General features: G+C 39.0%; 1 protein-coding gene across 1 annotated transcript in view; it reads left to right on the top strand.

Moving 5' to 3' along the window:
* The window catches only part of ANO5 (anoctamin 5), a 97,777-nt gene that overhangs the window by 1,809 nt on the left and 74,207 nt on the right, over positions 1–21,761 (top strand). The window lies entirely within an intron of this gene.

Below are 21,761 nucleotides of genomic sequence, written 5' to 3'. Positions count from 1 at the left end.
AGTCACTAACATACTTTATCAATTTGTTTTGGGCATTTGTTGTGAATGGAATCACACAGCCTTTGGTCCTTAGTGACTGGTTCTTTTAGCATGATGTTTGATGAGTTATAGTGCCAATCCATTATTTCCTTTTTATTGCTAGATAACATTTCATTGTATGGCTCTATGGTATCCGTTCATTAGTTTACAAACATTTAGATTGTTTCCATTTACTGACTCTTTAGAATAATGCTGATGTCAGTGTTCATGTACAACTTTCTGTATGAACATAAACTTTCATTGTCTAGGAGTGAAATGACTGTTTAGCTTTTTAAGAAATGGGCAAGCTTTTTCTGAGTAGCTATATCCTTTTAAATTTTTGCAAGCAATGTATAAAGATTCTAGTCTCATCACATTCTCACTACTATTTGCATTTTTAAAAAATTATGGTTGGTCTAATGAGGGCAAAAGTAGTATCACATTGTGATTTTTTTTTTTTTTTTACTTGCATGTATTTCCTTGACACCAAACGGAGTGGCTGAGCTTGGAGAACTTGCCCAATATTACCCATAGGGGTCTGCACAGCTAACCTAACGGCCGCACTTCTTGAATCCACAAACTTCCTCTAGAGGGAACCATGTCCAGTCGCCTCCTGTGCAATGTATAGCCTCAAAAACCCAAAGGAGAGTCCTCTATGAGTTTGTTCTGACAGATGGCATTGAGTTTGAGTTTTTGATGTGAGTGAGGGTTTTTTGTTTTTGTTGTTATTTTTATTTTGAACTAACCTGAATGTTAGAGGTTTGAAGCCACCCATCAGGTCAGCAGAACAAAGGCGTGGTCACCTGCTCCTGTAAAGGGTGTAGCTAAGGAGAACAGATCATCCAAGACCTTGGGCTATACGAAGAGGAATGTGGCATCAGGATTGGTGGAAGAATCATCAACAACCTGTGTTATGCAGATGACACAACTCTGCTTGCTGAAACTGAGGAGGACCTGAGGCGCTTGCTGCAGAAGATCAAGGACTACAGCCTCCTATATGGAATGAAGCTAAATGTCAAGAAAACAAAGATTCTAACCACTGGGCCAATTGGCAGCATCAGCATGGATGGTGAAGAGATTGAGATAGTTAACAGTTTTAATTTACTTGGCTCCACAGTCAATGCTCTTGGTAACAGCAGCCAGGAAATCAGGAGATGAATTGCATTGGGAAAGTCGGCTGTGAGGGACCTCTCAAGAATACTGAAGAGCAACGATGTCAGGCTGGAGACTAAGGTGCGCCTGATCTCGGCTGTAGTCTTCGCAATTATGTGCTATGCATCAGAGAGTTGGACAGTGAATAGGGCTAATAGAAAGAGGATTGATGCCTTTGAGCTGTGGTGCTGGAGAAGAGTGTTGAATATACCATGAACTGCTAGGAGAATAAACAGGTTTGTCTTGGAGAGGGTGAAGCCAGAATGTTCCCTGGAGTCAAGGATTCTGAAGCTTCGTCTGACATATTTTGGGCATGTTGCAAGGAGGGACTGGTCCTTGGAAAGGGACATCGTGTTTGGCAGAGTGGAGGGGCGGCGAAGGAGAGGGAGACCTTTGGTGAGATGGATCGATTCTGTGACTAGAGCAGTGGGAATAAGTGCGTTTGAGATGGCTAGGTTGGCATAGGATAGAAAACATTTAGAGCTCTTGTATATAGGGTTGCTATGAATCGCAAGCGACTCGATGGCATATAACAACAACAACAATAACAAGGCACCCTGGTTGCACAACAGGCTGATCTGCTAACTGAAAGGTCACAGTTGGAATCCACCAGCCATGTCCCAAGAGAAATCTAAATCCATCTCCTCCTCTTAAGAGTTACATTCTTGGAAACCCAGTGAAGCATTGCCTTCATTTAGAAGCTACTCTTCAGAAGTGGTAAGAGAACCTTAGGGGACATTTCTGTTCTGTTACTCATGGAGTCACTGTGACTCAGAATCCACTGGAAAACAAAAATTTTTTTGTTAATGATTAACCATGTTTAACATCTTTTCATGTAGTTGTTAGATACTCATATATCTTCTTGGGGTGGTGTCTGTTTAAATTTACTGCCCAATTAAATAGGAGATCTTTTAAAAAGTTACAGAGCTTTAAGAGATCTTTATGTATTATGGATTGTTGTTGTTGTGTACCATGTAGTCAGAATTGAATCATAGGTGACCATCCAGTGTGTTTTCAGAGGCAGCTAATCTCACTGGAGGAGATGGCCCATCCTTCTCCCTTAGAGCAGCCGGTGCATTCGAACTGCATGCCTTTGGGATTGCAGCACAGCTTCTTAACCACTAAGCCATCAGAACTCCCTTCTGGACACAGGGTCCCTATCTGATATATGATTTTAAAATATGTTTTTCTATTCTGTGAGTTCTGGTTTCATGTTGAAATATAGACTATGGCTAAAATCCAAAATAATTAGAGGATAGAAAGAAAAAAAGAGCTATTAAAAACTTTGAGCTTTACTTAATAACTCTATTAAGTGATACTGTCAATTCATCTTCAATGAAAAATGGTTGCCCTTCTATGGTATAAACAAACTTACTTTTAGAAGTATTCAATTAGTCCATTACCAAAATGCTTTTTCATTTCTTTCCTTTGCTGAGAATTCAGGAGTCTTGGTTGTCCATTATTTAAACATTGAACTGCTAACTGGAAAGTTTGCAGTTTGAGCCCATCTGCCATTGTCAGGGAGAAGGACAGAGCAGTCTGTTGCCATAAAGCATGTGGCCTTAGAACTCAGTGGGCAATTCAACTCTGTCCTGCAAGTCACTCTAAGTTGGAATCTGCTCAGTCGAAGTAGGCTTGGTTTTCGATTTGCTGAGAATTGTGCTAGTAATGTGCACTAATCTCCAAATATAAATAGATGTGCATGTCTGTGTTTTGCTTTAACTTAAAGTATTCAATGATACCATATAGTCAGTCAATCTGAGGTAAAGTTAGAAGGAACAAAAATGTATTCTTTGTTGAAGAACCCAAGAGAGAAAAAATGTGGAGTGTGTAGCATGAAGGAAAAATCCTTCTTCAATGTAAGCTCACATAGATTGACCATTACCTGCCTTCAGATGTCACAAGTATGATCTAATTTAGCCTCAGGATCATTTTACTTACCAGAATCTATATTTAAATTAGTATCACTTTAGGATGAGGTCATATGGCAGCTTGAGTCTGTCCCAGGAAGGTTTAGAAGTTTTCCCTGAATTATTTTAGTTTCTTTTTTCCTTGCCTTCATAATTTCATATTTCAGTCTTTATACTCTATCTTATTGTTGAAACTGTCTCTGTGATGTGGGTGGAGGTGAAAGAAAGGAATGATAAGCATAGCATTTTTTTGATGGTGATCTGGTAACTACATACTGCCTGTTTGCCTCTTGACTTTTTTTTAAAAAAAAAAAACACACAACAAAAACCAGAAAGAGGAGGGTAAGGTAGTATTGGTGAGAGCAAGGTAGTCCAAACCACTGAAGGACTGTCCCCCCCCCCTGCAGTCTCCCCCGTATTATTAATAGCATGAGCTCTGGTGACATGGTGCTCAGGAAGTCGTGCTGATAACTCAAGACAGGGCTTCTCTCCTGGTTCTGGTCCACCAGCAGCTCCGCAGTGCAGAGCTCGAGAATCTCCCCCCACGTGACTCACAGGCTCAGAAACACACTGAGGGGTATGACTGTGAGTTGATTCCAACTGGACACCAGTGCATTTCAGTATGAATTATTACTAGGACTGAAAACAAATGAAAAAAAGTGATGGTGCAAATGTTTACACCTCTCCACTGCGAACTGAAAATCTGGCATTCCAGTTCCACTCCAAGTCATTTTAGAAGACATACCTGGCAGTCTCCTCTGCCAAACAAAGCAGATCTTGGCACACGGTTCTGCTCTAACCATCTGAGGTCACCATGAGTTGGAATGGACTTGATGCCACTTGGTTTGGTGTTTAGAGAATGTAAATTACAATGAGAGTGTGACTTCAATGCATACAGTTGTTCCCCCTGGAGTTAAATGAAACAATTATGAAAACAAAGTTGTTGATTGAGGAAGGATGAAGATTAGGGTCTAGAGCATCAATGTTTAGGAGCTAGTTTTGCAAATATAAACAGATTTCCTAGAATAAATTTGTAGAATTTAATAATTTTTTCAAAATGAAATTTTTTTTAGGTTGATTACAACTTTTTTAAAAAATTAATTTTAATGAAAGTTTACAGAGACTTTGGATTTCCATTCATTCATTGTTGTACTTTTCTCCCTGCCTAACCTCCCCTTCCAATTTGCTCTTCTCTTTAAAAAGTAAAATTCTTTCATTGTGATACAGTCCCTCCCCCCCAAGTCCACTCTACTATGCAGCCTTCATTCTAAATTCTTGCCATGACAATGATATGTAATCATATATCCCTTTTAAACAGTTCTCTCTCTCATCTGTTTCAATGCAGTATACATAATTTATCCCATCTTTCTCAGTCTCCACCCAACCCTGATGTCAGTCCCCTTCTACAACAGTGGCACTATGCAGTATTTATCCTTTTGTTACTGAGATATTTCACTCACCAAAGTGTCCTCCAGGGTCATCCAGTTTGTATAATATTTCATGAGTTCCTTGTTTTTCAATGCTGTGTAGTATTCCATTGTATGAATATACCACAGCTTCACTATGCATTCATTTGTTGATGGCGACTTAGATTGTTTCCAACTCTTTGCTATTGTGAACAAAGCCACAATAAATATGGGTGTGCATATATCTGCTTGGGTGGTGGTTATGATTTGGTTTTTTGTTTTGTTTTGTTTGTTTAGTATGTTCTCAGTAGTGGAATTGCTGGGTCAAATGAATTTCTATTTGAAACTTTTTGAAAAAGCATCATACTGCCTTACATAGTGGTTGCACCATTTTACATTTCCACCAACAGTGAATAAGGGTTCCAGTTTCTCCACAACTTCGCCAGCATTTATTGTTTGCTGTTCTGTTAAATTTTGCTATTCTTACTGGGGTGAGACGATATCTGTTAGTTATTTTGATTTGCATCTCAGAGCTAGGGATTTTGCACATTTCTTCATGAGTTTGTTTGCCATCTGAATGTCTTTAAAAATATGTTTCCTAAATCACCATTGAAAATCAAATATGAGAGAGCCAGACACTTCATTTATATGTAATAAAGAATATCAGAGAACTGTTAAAATTCTGTCTTGCAGGTGCACTATTAAATGAGATGTTTGTTACATGTTCCTTCACAATTGAACACATAAGGAATTAACAATCTCCAATCATCCATTGTCACATAAACAAAGTGTAATAACTAATCAAGTACTTACTATTAATAAAATGCCAGAGTTACAGAAGTTGAATTTTTGAATAGGAGTTATCATTTGAAATGATTGTTTCACTGATACATGATGCTTGAAAAGTTTAATGTATAAAGGTTAAGAATATAGAAGTCAAGGGTTGTTTTCATCTTTACAATTATGTTAAGCAGTTTGCTAAACCAAACCAGTTTTCCTGTGTGATTACGTACTCTTTGTTCTGTGCTGTTGGGCAGAGTGTAAACTGAGAGCACCCTTTGGCAAATACAAGAGCTATATTTGTACTCTGACTTAGCGGGAGTGTGTATTCTTAGCAATGTACTTTCAACAAAAAAACCTCGTAGTTCAATTTTTAGGCTAGCTTTACTTTTAGCTCCTCTTTGATGAGGCTCTGTAGTGATTAAGAGCTAATCTATATTTGAGTTTATATATCTGAGTTTCTAGCCCACAGGAAGAGATAAGAGAGAAGCTATTTTCATTTTGGCGGAAATTGAAGGGATACCTAGAAATTGCTTGAGACTTGTTGCTTCCAAGTCATGTGTCTTTAGAGAGGCCCCTGTTTAACAGAGATTGCATGATAGTGCATCATTGTCACAGTTTTACAGGTTGTGAGTGGGCCAGTTGATCAGCGTCTGTCCCTGACAAGCTTTTGGTTATGTGTGGATAGCCCATGCATGCAGTGTGTGCAAGTGGGAGCATAGTATGTAAGGAGTTAAATTGATAGTCTTCAGTCTTTCAGAAAAGAATGCAATTTAGAAAGTGTGCGTTTAATAGTAAGCGTTCTAACGCTGTCCTCAGCTGGGCTTCTCAGGGAGGTTGTGGTCTTTGAAAAGTTGCCGCCCCACGGGTTACAGCACAGAACTGCTTCATAGTGTTTCCTTGGCTATAATCTTAGCAGACGCCGGCCACTAAAGCTCTCTTTCATGGCATCACTGGGTGATCAGGAGCCAAGCACTGAATCACTGTGCTACCCAAACCCAAACCCTCTGGGTCAGATGTGGTCTGACGACACACAATAGAAGTGCCTCCTCACCGTTCCCAGGATCTAAGAGATTACAGCCATCAGCTCTGTGCTTAACCCCTTGTGCCCCCCGGATCCCAGGGCTGCCCAAGTGCTCCCCAAATGCTCTATAATCTTCGGTTAATGCTTGAGCTCATTTGATTTCTCGTTACATTATTGTTTGGTACAGTTTTCCTGCCTTTTAGTGATTATTTATATTCTCAAGGAAATAAATGCCACTCTAATCCAGTGCTTAAGAACAATCCCTTAAGGGACAAACCATGTTTTTCCTGTAATCCTATCATTTATTTATTACCAGAGTTTGCTATGTTAATCTCTTTTCATCCAAAAATCCGATGAGAGATGATTGGGATATTGTTGAGTTTTGAGCTAGACATCTGGGCGAACTATTTGATGTATGTTGTTTTATATTTTTCAGAACATTTTTACTTTAGTCTCATTTCTTAGATGGGAAGTCTTTGGTTAGAAAAGTTAAGTGATAGAATGAAAGGTACTTTTTCTGGATGTTTTGCAAAGATTATTAGTAATTTAAGAGCATATTGTGTAACAGAAGAATCTGAACACAAAAGGAATGATTTCCATTTAATTCTGATAACTCAGATTTATCCCAAAGAATGTAAATTCTGTTACAACAGTTGGAAAATGAATAAGGAGCTAGGATGTATATTACTAATAAAAACAGTTGTTGCTATTGTCATGTGCCATCAAGTCACTTGCAACTCATAAAGATCCTGTGTACAGCTCTGAACCCTGGTCTGTTTTTGAGCCAATTTCATTTTTTTCCGAAACACCTATTCCAATTAGCCTAGTCACTGAGTCAATCCATCTCATCCAGGGTCTTTCTCTCTTGTACTGCCCCTCCACTTTTCTGAGCATGATGTCCTTCTCAAAAGACTCCTGGAATAAGCCCCAAAGTATGTGAAATTGAGCTTCAAAAGCCTTGCCTCCAAGGAGTAGCCTGGTTTCATCCTCTCTAGGGCAGACGTATTAACAGTATCAAAAGGGATAACTCCGGCGAAATAATAATACATATGTAGTAATAATAAGATGATACATATATGATTTATGAGAGAATTCTTGGGGTTTATGATCACTCAAAGGCGATACCTCTCTGGTAGGCCAAATCCGCCCGTGGCTCCTTGGGAGAAAGACTAGCAGTCCCCTCCTGTGCAGTTTATAGCCTTTGAAAATCTGCTAGAGGGTCAACTACGAGTCGTCTCTGTCTTGACAGCAATGAGATATTTTGGTTTTTAATAATAAAATAATGTTGTTGTTGTTGTATGTGCTGTCGAGTCTTCTGAGATTCATAGCGACCCTATGTATAAGAGCCCTAAACCCTGCTCTATCCTGTGCCAGCATTATTGTCTCTGATTCACCTACTCATATTACCCCAGTCACTGAATCAATCCATCTCATAGAGAGTCTTCCTCTCCTGCGCTTTCCCTCCAACTTTCCAAGTATGAGGTCCCTCTCCAAGGACTGATCCCCCCTTGCAACATGTCCAAAGTATGCCAGACGAAGCTTCAGAATCCTTACCTCCAAGGAGCAGCTTGGCTTCACCCTCTTCAGGATGAACCTGTTTGTTCTCCCAACAGCCCATGGTATAGCCAATGCTCTTTTCTAGCACCACAGCCCAAAGGCATCAATTATCCTTTTATCATTACTAGTTATTGTCCAGCTTTCCAATGCATAGCAAATAATTCCAAAGACCATGGCCAGTGTCAGGCACACTTTAGTCTCCCCAGTGACATTGTTGCCCTTCAGTACTTTGGAGAGGTCTCTGACAGCAGACTTTCTCAATGCAAAATGTCTTTTGATTTCCTGGCTGCTTGTACCAAGAGTGTTGATTATAGAGCCAAGCAAACTGAAGCTGCTAACAATCTCAGTCTCTTCCCCATCAATCATGATGCGGCCCAGTGGTGAGAATCTTTGTCTTTTTGATGTTGAGCATCCATATTGAGATTTAAATTGATAAAAGCAAACTAGCAAATAATAGAACAATAACAACATGTTTTAACTTCCTGGAACACATTGATTGCTGTGACCATTTTGTATTCATTATTTAACTTAATGTACACACACAAAAAAACCCCAAACCTTAGGAGACACACATTAGTGACTTTTATATGGTAAACTAGACCTCTGAATTTGCATCACTCTTTAAGATGCAAGAGAGAATAGGACATATTTTAAGGTCAAAAATGCTTTAGAACATTCTGATATCAAAGTTACCCTGGATTATATAAACTCTTCCCTGTCCCTCTCTCTCCAACTTTACCACTTGCCCCTTTGTCATTTACCCACTCCCAGTTGTACTTGACAGCACATAACAGCAGCAAACTTTATTTTCTTTTTTTATTGATTGATGATTGTGGTTGGTATGTGCTGTTTGAGTTGCTTGCGACTCATAGTGACCCTGTGTACAACAGCCCTAAACCCTGCTCTATCCTGTGCCTACCTCATTGTCTCTGACACACCTACTCGCTTTACCCCAATCACTGAACCGATCCATCTCATTGACAGTCTTCTTCTCCTGTGCCGTCCCTCCACGCTCCAAAACATGATGTCCCTCTCCAAGGACTGGTCCCTCCTTGCAACATGTCTGAAGTATGTCAGATGAAGCTTCAGAATCCCTGACTCCAAGGAACCGCCTGGCTTTACCCTCTCTAGGATGAACCTGTTGGTTCTCCTAAACAGTCCATGATATATTCAACACTCTTCTCCAGCAACACAGCTCAAAGGCATCGATGCTCTTTCTATCATCCCTAGTCACTGTCCAACTCTCCAATTGCGAAGACTATAACCCGGATCAGGCGCACTTTAGCCTCTAGCCTGACGTCATTGCTTTTGAGTACTCTGGAGAGGTCCCTGACAGCTGATTTTCCCAATGCAATTCATCTTTTGATTTCCTGGCTGTGTTGACTGTGGAGCCAAGCAAATAAAATCTTGACTAACTCAGTCTCTTCACCATCCATACTGCTGCTGCCAATTGTCCCAGTGGTGAGGATCTTTGTTTTCTTGATGTTGGGCTTCAATCTGTATTGAAAAACTTTGGTATTATTTTTTGGGGGGCTTTTATTTAAATCATATTTTTTTAATTTATTTTTTTATTATTAACTTCAGTGAATGTTTACAGAGACTCTAGATTTCCATTCATTCATTGTTGTATTTTTCTCCCTATCTACCTCTACCCCAATTCACTATTCTCTTTGGAAAGTAAAAGAAAAATTCATTCACTATTATACATTCCCATCCCCCAAGTTATGCAGCCTTCATTCTGGACTCCTGTTATGATAATAATACCTAATCATATATTGCTTTTAAACAGTCCTCTTCCTCATCTGTTTCAATACAGTATACTTTATCCCCTCTTTCTCAATATCCCTTCAACTCCAATGTCGGTCCCGTTTTACAACAGTGGCACTAGACAATATTTGTCCTTTTGTGACTGAGATATTTCACTCAGTATAATGTCCTCCAGAGTCACCCATTTTGTATAATATTTCATGAGTTCCTTGTTTTTCAATACAGTGTAGTATTCCATTGTGTGAATATACCACAGCTTCTTTATCCATTCATTTGTTGATGAGCACTTAGTTTGTTTCCAACTCTTTGCTGTTGGCAACAAAGCCGTGATAAATATGGGTGTGCATATATTTGCTTGGGTGGCAGTTATGGTTTCTTTATGAAACCATATATTCCTGCTGGATGAAATGGTATTTTTATTTGTAACTTTTTGAGAAAGTACCATACAGTATTTGTCCTTTAGTGACTCAGATATTTCACTCAGCATAATGACCTCCAGGGCCACCCATGTTGTGTAATATTTTATGAGTTTATTGTTTTTCAGTCCTGTGTAGTATTTTATTCTATGAATATACCATAGTTTTTCCATCCAGTTATTTGTTGATTTTCTTGAACATCGCAAACTGTTAGCTCAGTGCAAGCAATTACCTACAGCCTGACCCATAGGAAAGTTGGTTCTCAGTAGCAGCAATACTGGTGAAAGGAGTTGGTGCCCACTTGTTCATCCATTCAGTAAATATTTATCAATCAAATTTAACTTATTAGGCAGTGTGCTAAAGGAACAAACCTAGAAATTGTGCCCACTTCTCAGAAATGTACAGTCTTATGGGAAAAATAGATATGGATCAAAAGCACACACAGTCTTGTAAAGTTGAAACTCTGGAACACACTATGAATTAGGGATATTTAAGATTACTTTTTGTTCTATGAAGAGGAGTGTGGTGTCAGGATTGGAAGGGAGAGTCATCAAGGACCTGCGTTATCCAGATGACACAACCAGACGAAACTGTGGAGGACTTGAAGCACTTGTTGCTGAGGATAAAGGAATGCAGCTTTCAGTATGAATTGCATCTCACTATAAAGGAAACAAAGATTCTTACTATTAGAGCAATGGAAAACATCATGGTGGATGGAGAGGAGATGGGAACTGTTGACAGCGTCATCTTGCTAGGATCCTCAATTAACATCCTGATACCAGCAGTCAGGAAATAAGGAGTCACAATGCACTGGGAAAATCTGTACTTAGAGACATCTCCAAATTCTTGAGGAGTAATGATATCAGTTTGAGGACTAAGGTTTGTCTGTTTCAGGCCATAGTCTTTGTATGTGAGTACTGGGTAGTGAATAAGGATGACAGAAAAAGACCTGATGCCTTTGAGCTGTGGTGTTGGGGAAGATCACTGAACATCCCATGAACAGCCAAGAGAATGAACGGATATGTCCTGGAGAAGGTGCAGCTGGAGTGCTCTTTAGAGGCAAGAATGATGAAGTTTTGCCTCACATACTTAGGACATACTGCTATAAAGGGCTAATCCTTGCAGAAGGACATGATGCTGAGAAGGATGGAGGGTCGGCGAAGGAGAAGACACTCAACCAGGTGGATTGATACAGTGACTGCTGCAGCGGGCTTTTGTGTGTCAGGACGTGTTAGGATGGTGCAGGATCTCAGAACAGGGTTCAGATCTTTTGTTCATAGGATTGCTATGAGCCGAACTCAACTTGTCAGCACCTAACAAGATTAACTTAACTAGTTGGTTGAGAGAATGCTTCCCTGAGGAGGAAGTGGGCTATGCTAGTGTTTACTTGAGATCAAAGAAATTTGGTTCACTTCTACAAAATCAAGGCGAGAAAATATTAAGGTGATGTCGTCCTCTCAGCGATTTTATTACTATGAATTAGTATTTGCGTTGCCAGCACTTACATTTCTTAGTGCAGAAAGATGGGCAGTTTCCAAGATTTATATCCTAGGAATCCTGATAGAGGGTTGCCGTGTGTCAGTTGACTCACGGGTGTAGATTTGTGGTGGATTTGTGTGTGTGTGTGTGTGTGTGTGTGTGTGTGTGTGTGTGGTTAAGATTATAATATATACAGCAACATTTCATAATTTTCACCTAGATTGTAGATAGTTTTTGTTAAAAACTTTTTAGAGTTTATTTTAAACAACTTGACTCAAGCTGTATTTTGGACATTTCATCATTTGTGTTGTTTTTGTTTTTTCCCTCTTATTTTGTTCACTTGACCAATTTTCATTTGTTTCTTATGGAGACTTCTGAGTCATGTCTTCATAGCTTTTCATTAACTTTATACTTGATGGGAACTTGCATTTCTGCACAAGATATAGTAATTAGAATTTAAATTTTAGTTAAGCTAGATATATATATGATTAAGACCCATCCACAGACCTGTAAGAATATTTTGGATTCTTGTTAAAATTTAGTTTCAGACTCAGTGTATTTGTGACAAAAAATGCAAATTACCAGAAAGGGTGGGATCAGAATGAACAACTTGAAGCAAATGTTGAACTTATCAGTTGACCGTTATATTATATTTTCCTCTTTTTTATTTTATATAGGGTCAAGAAAAACATCAGATGAAGTGGAAGGGTCTGAGGTAAGTAAAAACCACATATATATTTATTTTAGTTCCCTTTGTCCAAACAGAAAATTGATACAGGTTAGAAATGTCCTTCACTGGAACAACTGGTTTTGTCTTTTGTCATTTTCTCATCTTGCATTTGGTCTGTTTTTCTTCTCCAAGAGGTTTATTTTTTAGTGACTGAAAGAAAGGTTTCACATTGATTTAAAATTGAATCTTGCTATAAGGGGACAAGCATAACTTTGGATTGATTTTGAAATTATACTGAGTTTTAATATGCAAGACAGTATTACTGGTCCTAACACTTGTTAGAAATTTGTTGTTGTTGTTGTTGTTAGGGGTTGTTGAATCAAGCCCAAACAACAGATCTGAGCCCTATGCCATATTCATCATATTTGACATACTTAGTCGATTGCAGCAGTTTCTGTGTCAATTCTTCTGATTGAAGGTCTTCCTTCTATTTGATTGACCCTCCACATTTCCAAGCATAATGTGTCTCTCCAAAGAATAGTTTTTCTTTACAACATGCCCAAAGTATGTGAGATGAAGCTTTGTAATTTTTTACTCTTAAGGAGCACTCCAGATGTACTTTCTCTTTGTTCTTTTGGCAATCCATGGGGTATTGAGTACTCTTCTACAACAGTACAGCTCAAAGGTATCAATTCTTCTTCTGTCATCTTCCTTCACTGTACAGATCTCAGATGCATAGCAAGTGATGGAAAAGACTGTTCGGAATCAGGCCCACCTTAGTCCTCAAAATGATATTGCGGTTCAGTAATTTGGAGAGGTCCCTAACTTCAGACTTTGCCAATGCAATAATGTCTTGATTCCCTGAATACTCAAGCTAAATGTATTGATTGTAGATTCAAGTAAGATTAATTCATTGATAATTTCAATATTCTCTCCAACTATCATAATGTTGCCTATAGGTCTGGTGTGATAGTTGGACCCAAAGGAAGATACTGTGGATTTTATTCATTGTGATTAGTCACATAAAGATGTTGCATGTCATTGAGGTACCTGCAACTCATAGCAACCCTATGTAAAACAGCCCTATACCCTGCTCTATCCATTGCCAATCTTACTGTCTCCAACATGCCTATATTCTCATTACCCCACTGACTGAATCAATCCATCCCATCAAAGGTCTTCCTCTCCTGTGCTGTCTCTCCAAATCTCCAAATCATGACATCCCTCTCCAAGGATTGATCCTGTCTTGCAACGTGTCCAAAGTAGGTCAAATGAAGCTTCAGAATCCTTGCCTCTAAGGAGCAGCCTGGCTTGACCCTCTCCAGGATGAACTTGATTGTTCTCCAGCAGTCCATGGTGTAGACCTTTTTTTTTTAAAAAAAAAAGTAACAAATGAATTTTGAATATATTTCAAGGATTGACTGAAATTCTTATCATGAGAAACACATTACTAGTGTAGATTCATATCTTGGCCAGAATAAGCTAGTTAATTTAAGATTCCAAGAAGGTCTTGTTGGTACATTTGAGTTGGCTCTGACGCAGAACAGCTGTATCTGCAGCAAAATGAGACACTGTCCGGTCCAGCACCATGCTCATGCTCATCCCTTGACCTGTGGCAACCCATTGTTGAGAAACTTTGTCAGTCAGTGTTGTTGAGGATCTTCTATTTCACTGACTTGCTTTACCAAACATGAGATCTTTCTCCAGGAACTTGCTTTACGTGATAACATGCCCACAGTGTGTGAGAGGAAGTCTCACCACCTTCACTTGTAAGGAGCAAGCTGGCCGCACTTGGTCCAGGGCTAATTTGTTTGTTCTTCTGGCGGCCTGTGGTATAGTCATATTCTTCACCACCATCATAATTCAGAGACATCAGTTCTTCAGTCCTCCTTATTGTTCAACATTCATAAGCATAGGAGACAATTGAAAATATCAGGATTTGGATCAGATATACCTTGGCTGTGAAAACTAGGCCAGGAGCTGATTGTGGAACAGACCCTGATATGCAAGTTCAAGCTGAAGGTGAGGAAAATTAAACCAAAACCACAGGAACCAAAATATGACTTTGAGTCTATCCCACCTGAATTTCAGAACCATCTCAGGAACAGGTTTGAGGCCTTGAACACGAATGAGCGAAGGCCAGATGAGCTATGGGAGGATATCAAGAGTATCATCTAGGAAGAGTGCAAACGTTCATTACAAAGACAGAGGAGGAAGAAAAGACCAAAATGGATGTCATAAGAAACTGAAGATTGCACTGGAGTGCAGAGAAGCCAAAGCAGAAGGAAGAATTCAAGTTACTAAAGAGTAGAACAGGAGATTCCAAAAGACAGTATAGGATGACAAAGCAAAATATTATCATGAAATGTGGAAAGAGCTGGAGTTAGAAAATCAAAAGGGCCAAACTCGCTCAGCATTCCTTAAGCTCAAGGAACTGAAGAACAGATTTAAACCTTGAGTTGCTATAATCAAGGATGCTTTAGGCAGAATATTAAATGGTCCAGGAAGTATTAAAAGAAGATGGAAAGAATATACTGAGTCACTATCGAAAGGAATTGGCAGACACAAGAATTTAATGAAACAACATATGAACAAGAGCCTATGGTGATGAAGAAGTTCAAGCTGCTTTGAAGGAAATAGCAAAAAACAAAGCCCCAGGAATAAATGGTATACCAATCGACATGTTTCAGCTAACAGTTGCTGCCCTGGACATGCTTGCCAAGTTGTGCCAAGAAATCTGGAGAACAACCACTTGGCCAACTGGTTGGAAGAGATGTATATTTGTTCCCATTCCAAAGAAGGGTAACCCAACAGTGTGTGGAAACTATAGAACAATATCATTGATTTCACACGCAAGCAAGATATTACTGAAGATTATCCAAAAACGACTGGAACAGCACCTCAACAGAGAACTACCAGAAGTCCAGGCTGGGTTTAGAAGGGATCATGGTACTAGGGATATTGTAGCTGGTGTTAGATGGATCTTAGCTGAAAGCAGGAAATACCAGAGGAATGTCTGTCTGTGTTTCATTGACTATGCAAAGGCATTTGACTGTGTGGATCATAACAAACTGTGGCTGACTCTGAGAAGAATGGGAATCCCAGAACACTTGATCGTGCTAATGAGAAACCTATACTTGGACCAAGAGGCAGTCGTCAGAGCAGAGCAAGACAACACTGCATGGTTCAAAATTGGGAAAGGGGTATGACAGGGATATGTCCTGTCTCCATACCTTTTCAACCTGTATGCAGAACAGATTATCCAGGAGACTGGGCTCTATGAGGAGAAGTGTGGTGTCAGGATTGGTGGAATATTATCAACAGTCTGTGTTATGCAGATGATACAACCCTGCTTGCTGAAACTGAGGACCTTAAGCGCTTGCTGCAGAGGGTCAAGGACTGCAACCTTCAATATGGATTGAGGCTTAATATCAAGAAGACAAAATTCTCACCACTGGACCAATTGGCAGCATCAGGATGGATGGTGAAGAGATTGAGATTGTTCACAGCTTTAGTTTGCTTGGCTCCACAGTCAGCACTCCCGACACCAGTAGCCAGGAAATTAGAAGACTTATTGCCATGGGAAAGTCTGCTGTTAGGGACCTCTCCAAAGTACTCAAGAGCAATGGTGTCTCTCTGGTGACTAAGTTGTGTCTGATACAGGCCATGGTTTTTGCAATCACTTGTTATGCATCAGAGAGTTGGCCAATGACTAGGGAGGATAGAAGGAGAATTGATGCCTTTGAGCTGTGGTGCTGGAGAAGAGTATTGAGTGTCGCATGGACTGCTAAGAAAACAAACAGATTCATTCTGGAGAGGGTTAAACCGGGGGCTACTCCTTGGAGGCAAGGATTCTGAGGCTTTATCTGACATACTTTTGTCATGTTTTAAGGAGAGACTGGTCCTTGGAGAGGGACATCATGCTTGGTAGGGTGGAGGGACAGGGCAGGAGGGGAAGGCCCTCTATGAGGTGGATTGATTCAGTGACTGGGGTAATCGGGATGGGTGTGTCAGAGACAGTGTGATTGGCACAGGCTAGAGCAGCCTTTAGGGCTGTTGTACATAGGGTCACTATGAGTCATAAGCAACTCAGTGGCACATGACAACAACAACAACCACATGCCTTAGTCATCAAGGTAACATTCTTGCTCTTTAATACCTTGAAGAATTTCTTTGCTGCAGATTTGCCTGTTTCAATAGGCAGTTGACTTTCTAACTGCTGCTTCTATGGGAAGGGATTATGGATCCAAGTACAATGAAGCAGGTAGCAAATTCAGTCTTTCCTCTCTTTATGTTGTTTAATGTGATGGTTTTATTTTTCCCAACTTGAGGAATATTTGCTATTGAAAGCTCTGTAGTCCTTGATCTTTATCAAGGACTTCATTAAGTACTTTAAGTCTTCTTTATTTTCTATTAATTCTCTCTTTTGTGTCTCAGAATTTGTTGATGTCTTCTTCCAGTCTTGATGATGCATTCTTCTTCATATAATTCAGATTCTTGGATTATTTGGTCAGCAAATAGGCTAAACAGTTTTGTGGAAAGGATGTAGCTATAATGCACACATTTTCTAGTTTTAAGCCATGCCATTTCTCTTGTTCTGTTTGAATGACTCCTTGGTTAATATGTAGATTCTGCATGAGATTTTCTGAATCCAGCTTGAATTGTTTGAGAGTTACTGTATATGTGCAACTCCACTTATTTTAAAATAGTCTTCAGCAAGATTTTACTTTCATATTCTGTTAGTCATACTACTCTGTAATTTCCACATTCCGTGCTATCACCTTTATTTGGAAAGGACACAATTGCCATTTGTTTGGCTAGGAAGTGTCTTCCAAAAATCTTTGACTAGACGAGTGAATATTTCCTGGCTCCATTTGTCAAAATATCTCAGTTGGTATTCTGTCAATTGGTTTAGTATTGGGCAATCTCCTCCCATGTGCTTTAATATTTAATAGCCTCTGAAAACCTCCCTGATGTCAGCAATGAACCAGTTCCACCTTGAGGGAAGTGAGACATTTTAAGTATTTTCATCACTGTCTTTAAGTGCAGCTGGGTTATCAGTTATCACTGGTTCTTGATCATATGTTAATCTCTTGAAGTGATTTATTGTTGACGAATTCCTTTTCAGACAACGACTTTGTATATATTCCTTTTATATCTTTCCCATATTCCTGTGTTAGTCAATATTTTGTCCATAAACCTGTAGGAACTTGAAGTCAAATTTTTTGGGTTTTTTTCAGGTCATGAGAAATACTAAATCCTGCTTTTGCACATTATGTCACTTTGTCTTTTCTAGCTATCCTTGTACATTGTTTAGCTCTCATACTTAATTTCTTCCATTCACTTTAATTTCATTATATTCTAGAATAAAATTCAGAATCTCTTTTGCCATTCATTTTGACTTTCTCTCCACTCCCTTTCCTGTCAAAGAGTTTTTGGTTTCTTCATGAATATTGTCCATAATTTCATCCCAAGACTCATCTGGCCATAGTGTTAGGTGTATCAAATATATTCTTGAGTTGGTCTCTAAAATCAGAAGAGATTTCATCTAGGTCATATTTTGGCTCTTGTATATTTGTTTTCTTTTCTTTTTTTCAGTTTCACCTTGGACTTGTGTCTGAGCAATTGTGTTTCCCACAGTTTGTCTCTAGCCTTGTTCTCACTGATTTGATGATACTGCATTTCTTCACTATGTTTTTTCACAGATAAAATCTATTTAATTTTGGTCCATTCCATCTGGTGAGATTTGTGTAGTCACATTTTGCTATTTTTTTAAAGATATTTGCAGTAAATAAGTTATTGGTTGTATAAAATTTTATCATGTCTCTTGCTGTGTTTCTGTTGTTGTTGGTTGGTACTGTTGGTTGGGTATAACTCAAAACAACAATATTAACAAAAGACCTGAACCCTGTCCTATCCTGTTCCATCCTCGTCATCTCTGATACACTTGAGCCCATTTTGCTGCAGTCACTATGTCAATTTGTCTTATTGAGGGTCTTCTTTTCTTTTTCTGACCCTCCATCTTTCCAAGCATGATGTCCCTTCCAAGGAATAGCTTCTCCTAGCAACAAGTCTAAAGTATGTGGGATGAAGCTTCAGCATCTTTGCCTCCAAGGAGCACTCTGACTACATTATTTTCCAAGACATATCTGCTTGTTCTTTTGGCTGTCCATGGAATATTCAGTACTTTTCTCCAGCACCACAACTCAAAGGCATCAGTTATTCTTCTCTCATCTTTATTCATTGTCCAGCTCTCAGATTCATTGCAGGTGGTTGAAAAGACCTCGGTGTAAATCAGGTGGTCTTTAGGCTTCACACTGACATCGTTGCCCTTTAGTATTTTGGAGAGATCCCTGACAGTTGACTTTCCCAGTGCAGTATATCTCCTGATCTCCTGACTGGTGGTAGCTAGGATGCTGTTTGTTGATCCAAGCAAGGTGAAATCATTGACAACATCAGTCTTTTTCAGTCTGTCATGGTGTTGCCTATTGGCTCAGTGTTTCTATTAACTAAGGCTGTATTTTTTCCCCTTTTTTATTTTATACTGGTTTTTTAATAAAGTTCGTATACATTGTTACCCACACTCGATCTTTCCCTTGCCCTGCACCCAACCTTCCCTCCACCCTTCATAAGGCTGTATTTTCTAACCACTAAACAGAAATTCTAGAATTCTTTGAAAGCTCAGTGACCAGTATTTTGAGAGGAACAGTAGGTATCAGTAATGAAAAGGACTGTGACTGTCATCTGTCCACTGATTTTTTTATAATGCATATTGCAGATATTCTAAATAATAATTAGAGAAACAATTTCTTAGAAATAAAAGCTTTTGAACCCAACCTCACATGGCTGATCAGAATCTTTGGGAATACGACTGTGAAGTCATTAGCTTTTTGTTTGTTTTTATAATGGAGCTATTTTTTATTATTTATTTTTAGGAATTACTAGTATTAACACGTTGCTGCAAATGAGGGCAAATGTGTTTCTAAGCACGGTCATCAATTTGAAAAGTGTGCGGCAATGTGTTAAAAGATCCTCATTGTCACTAAAGTCAGAGATCCATTCTCATAAAGCACAGTCTCTTAAAAAATTATGACACATAAAAATGTCCTAACATATTTCTTGAATTACTGGGTAGGTTGATTTGAGATAGTCATCTATAAAATAAATAGCAAGAAAATGGTGTCATATGTCTAAAGTGTATGAGGTGAAGTTGTGCCCCCTTTTCTTCTTTAAAAGTACCCCAGAGGTACTATTTCCAGGACGGATTTGCTTAATTCCTTTGGCAGGTCAGAGCATATTCACCGGCCTTGAGCATGTTGGAAATCTCGAGGATGGCATGGTCCTGTGATCTGTTCATATGGTCTCTCTGAGTCCTAGTCAATGCAGAGGCACCTAACAATAGCTAACAGTATATTCTTTGCTCACACCACTCATCGTTAACAATTCATGTACAAATAAGGTAATTAAAAATACCTTGACTTTAGTCTTGCACACTTGGGTTCTCAGTCACATCCATTAATTTAGCACCTTAAAGAGATCTTTTGCAGCAGATTTGATCAATGAGTGTGTTGTTGGTGTCTTAATTGTTGCTTTCGTGAATGTTAATTGTGAATACAAGTTCTTGACAGTGTCTTTTCCCCCTGCCTCTCATTATCATGATGATGCCCATTAGTTTAGTTGAGGAATATTATTATCTTTATGTTGAAGTGTATCCTATACTGAAGACTGCAGTCTTTGAGATTCATCAGGAAGTGCTTCAAGTAGTCTTCATTATCCAAAAGCAAATTTGTGTCATCTGCATATATTGTTGTTATGTACCATAGCACTGGAACTAACTCATAGTTGATCCTCCAGTGTTTTTCAGAGACTATAAATCTTACAAGAGGAGATTGCACAACTTTCTTCCATAGAGCCCTTGGCAGATGCAGACGACGTGCCCTTATGTTGGCAGCAGAACTCTATACCACTAAACCACTAGATCAGGTTGTTAAAGTCTTCATCCAAGCCCAGTGCCGCCTCTTGTTTCATATATTCCAGTTTCTCAAGTTTGTTCAGCATACAGATTGAAAAAGTACAGTTTGAAAAAGAACAGTAAAAGGCTATAAGCTTAATGCCATAAGCTTTATTTACCTTAAACAATACCTTAGTGTCAGCTATCAGTGGTACTTAAATAATGCAATGTCCTCATATACCTCTTAGCCTGTATTTAGGTTGAACATGAACATAGGTAAGTGTTCCGAAATTCCTTCTTTTTTGCAATCTTACCCGTAATTTGTACTGATTTACACACTTAAATGCTTTTGTATAGTCAGTAAAACACAGGTAGACATGTTGTTGTTGTTGTTAAGTGCTGTCGAGTCGCAGGCTACTCATAGTGACCCTATGAAGGAGAGTCCTTGATGCTTGGGTGCCTTTCATCCTCTCTCCAAGTTCATAGGGGTTCCAGAGGCAAGCTGTTATGGGAGTGGACGCCACTCCTCCTTCCACACTTGTTCAATCTCTGGTATTTTATGCTTTCAGCCAAGAGTCACCTAATATACCAATGACATCCTTTGTTTCATATGCTTTTCTGAATACAGTTTGAATTTCTATAAGTTCTCTCTTGATGACTCCAGCTTCCAAAAGATTTATTTGCATACGATATTGTTGATAATTGTTCTATAATTTACCTTTCTTTGGAATGAATGTTAAGTATGGATCTCATTCAGTTGGTTGTCCAGGTACTAGTCTTTCACGTTGTTTAGCATAGAGGAGTAAGCACATCCAAGACTGGCACCATTTGCTAGAACAATTGAATTAGTATTCAGTCACTTCTTAGTGCCTCGTTGTTGCCAATGCTCTCATTGCCACTTGGAATTCTTCCCTCAGTACCTTTTTCATAGTTAAAAAAAAATAGCTTAATGATGTTTCCGGTTTTACTTTCTAACTATGTCTGTCCATCTATATATCTATCTGTCTTTTGATTTTGTTGTTGTTTGGTACCACTGAGTTGACTTGGGCTTAAAGTAACCTATCAGCAAGAGATTGGAGCCTTGCCTTAACCCATGACAACCTTACAATCTCAGCCATGCTCAAGCTGTTTGTTAAAGTCACTGTGTCAATCTGTCTTGGTGAGATCTTTTTCTCTTTCCCTTACCTCTGTTTTTCCAAGCAGGGAGGGGTGGTGGAGGTGGGAAAAGAACAGAAATCAATCAATCAAGTGTAAATGAGGAAACCATTATAGAAAAATCAATGAAACCAAGCACTGATTCTTTGAAAAGATCAATACAAAGACTACTTTAGGTAGACTAACGAGAGAGAAAGAGAATAGAAGAAACAAATAACTGTTGTAAAGAATAAAAGAGTTCATATAAACCATGTGGTTATCAAGTAGATATGGAGAAAAAATTGAGTGGTTTTCTGGAGTTAAGAATCTTGAGGAGGAGGAAAGCGAATGCCATTTTAAAGGCGTAGAGATCTTAGAGCAATCATAGGAAGAGTAATGATGCATTCCAGGGACTAAGGCATGTACGATCTAGGTTATGGTCTTTGCAGTTACTTGCTGTACATCAGACAGCTAGACAGTGACTACAGATAACAGAG

This window comes from Elephantulus edwardii, unplaced genomic scaffold (genome assembly GCF_000299155.1).
Source record: "Elephantulus edwardii isolate Elephantulus edwardi_28Jun2011 unplaced genomic scaffold, EleEdw1.0 scaffold00109, whole genome shotgun sequence".
Classification (NCBI taxonomy): Eukaryota; Metazoa; Chordata; class Mammalia; order Macroscelidea; family Macroscelididae; genus Elephantulus; species Elephantulus edwardii.
Note: the sequence above shows the minus strand (reverse complement) of the source record. Positions and strands in the feature narration are given on the sequence as shown.